We start from the raw sequence: 2,735 nt of genomic DNA on the forward strand, positions 1-2,735 counted from the left end.
CTCCGGGGGAGTCCAGCGACACAGCCATTACGCTAACTGCTGGTCCCAGTTTACCCAAAATTGACACCAGATGCAATAGATATCTCTATAGCTCTCTATATAAGAAGTCTAATTATAAACAACAACAAAACCAATCTGACAGGCCAGTTTGTGGCATGGTAGTTAGGGAATCTAGATTCTACATGACTGAGCAGTTCGAGTCCCAAACCCTGCAGCTTGAAAAATGTGCGTGCCCCAAATCCCAACAGGACGGAGAAATGGAGGGGAAGGGATTGTGGTGTGAGCACAACCCGTGAGTGTGTGTGTGTGTGTGTGTGTGTGTGTGTTGCTTTTTCTTCTTTCTGTCTCTCTCCAGTGAGTGCACACACCCTGTGGCAAAAACGAAAAAGGAACAAAGAAGGGGCCAGCAGGTGGCGTGGTGGTTAAGGCGCTGGACTCTCACATGGGAGACCACAGTTCGCGTCCTGGACCTGGAGGCTGGCTTTCCTATTTTCTCTTTCTCTCTCTCTGTCTCTCTTTGGTCAAATTAAACAAATAAAAATGATGATAATAGAGGAAATAAAAAAATGCAATAAAATAAACAAACCAAAAACAGCCTGACTCCAAGGAGGGGAGAGGGAGTTCAGTGCCTTAACCACTGTACCACCTATTGCCCCACCCTCCGTGGTTCACTTTTTTAAAAATCACTTTATTTCATTTTATTCATTCATTTGTTTTAATTTGACCAGAGAGAGACACACAGAGAGAGGGAAAGTGAGAAAGCAAGCCACCAGGTCCAGGACTCGAACCATGTTCGGCCACCTGGGAGTGTCCAGCTCCTTAACCACCACGCTACCTCCTGGTCCCCCACATGATTCACTTTTTTTTTTCCTTCTTTTTTTTGGAGAGGTTTTCACTATAGGGCGTGTGCACTCTCCAGAAAGAGAGCGACAGAGAGACAGAAAGTGAGACATCACCCCCCAGGGGGGATGGCCATGCCACAATCCCTTCTCCTCCATTCTCCTCTCGGGATCTTGGGCACGCATGCACACGTGCCCGGCGTGTGTTTAAGTCACCGGGTCCAGGACTCGAACCGTGGCCAACTACATGGGAGTCCAGCAACATAGCCATTACGCCAACTGCTGGTCCCCATGGTTCACTTTTTTATAAATACCCGTCTACTGTCTCTACCCTCTAGGTCTTCTGTGTGACTCTGTCCCCTCCCTTTGACCATTCTCGGGCTGAGTCCAGCTGCCACCTGGCTGGAGCCAGTCCCTGGGGCTTGAGGCTGCCCCTCCTCTTTATCATTCTGGCTGGAGTTGGTTTGGAGCCTTGGAACGCACTCAGAGAGCAGAGAGATCCTTGAGAACCTGATCTCTTTATCTCGCTGGGCCGCATGCCGGTCCCCTTTCCACAGATGCTGCTGTGTCTCCAGACAGGAGCCAGGCCTTGCTGTTCAGGGCTCCGGAAATGACTCTTGAGAGGCACCCTCCCAGGGGCCTGGCCCCGCTCCTCCCGGCTGTGACTGTCCCCTTCCATGATAAGCGGTCATCTGCGGCCAGCAGGCCGGGAGCTGAGCCCGGCGCGTCCCAGCGAGGGTTTCTCGTTTCCCTCCTGGCAGGTGTTGGCCGGGTCAGCACAGAGACCTCTGTCCCTGCCAGTGGCTCCAAAGGCTGGATCCTGTCCCTGGCTGGCTCCGGAGGTGCCGGCTGGTCTCTCCCAGAGGAGGAAGTGGCTTGTTTTCTGTCAGCAGAAGGTCCTGCTGCAGGACACTGTGGCCAGGGTGACCCTGGGAGGACCAGCTGGAAGGAGGGGATGCGCCCTTCCTGGAGAGGGAGCCATTGAGGGGTGGAATCCGCCTGGAGGTGACTGGGTGCTCTTCGGTAGAGCTTTGGGGACCCCGCCCTGTTCTGAGGACCCATCGCCCCATTATTTGCCTCTCTTATCCCCCCCTTCCCTCTTAGCTTTAGAGACAGCATGGCAGTCTTTCTGTACACCTGTGCAGCGTCCTTCACTCACACCCTGCCACGACCCTACTTTAAACCTTCTATGGCGGGACCAGCAGTTAGCATAATGGTTACGTCGCTGGACTCCCATGTAGTCGACTGCGGGTCAAGTCCCGGACCAGGTGGCTTAAAACTCACTCCAGGCGCGTGTGCATGCGTGCCCAAGATCTGGAGAGGGGAATAAAGGAGAAGGGATTGTGGCGTGACCATCCCCCCTGGGGAATGATTTCTTGCTTTCTGTCCCTCTGTCTCTCTCGCATGTACCCTATAGCCAAAAAGCTCTAAAAATACTAAAGAAAAAAGAAAATAAACTTTCTATGGCTCCCTCTTGCTTAAAGTTGCTTCTCAAACTGTGTAGCATCTCCTATTTGGCCTGTAGCTCATCAAAGACCAGCCCCTTGGGGCCAGCAGGTAGCCTAGTGGTTGTGGCACTGGACTCCCATGTGGTCAATTGCGGTTCGAATCTTGGACCCGGCGGCCTGAAACTCACACCATCACGCATGTATGTGTGTGTGTATTCACCAAGTTCCAAGAGAATGGAGGAGGAATTGTGGCATGGCCATCTCTCCCAGAGGGTGATTTCTCACTCTCTCTCTCTCTCTGTCTTTCTCTGTGTCTCCGGTGAGTGCATATGCCCTATAGCAAAATCTCTCTAAATAAAAAGATCAACCCCTCCCAGGTTCCATTAGAGACCCAGGCATCAGGTCAATTTGGTAGGACACAAGTGAGTCTTTAACTTACTCCATGGGT

This window comes from Tupaia chinensis, unplaced genomic scaffold (assembly GCF_000334495.1).
Source record: "Tupaia chinensis unplaced genomic scaffold, TupChi_1.0 Scaffold140464_1, whole genome shotgun sequence".
NCBI classification, from domain to species: Eukaryota; Metazoa; Chordata; class Mammalia; order Scandentia; family Tupaiidae; genus Tupaia; species Tupaia belangeri.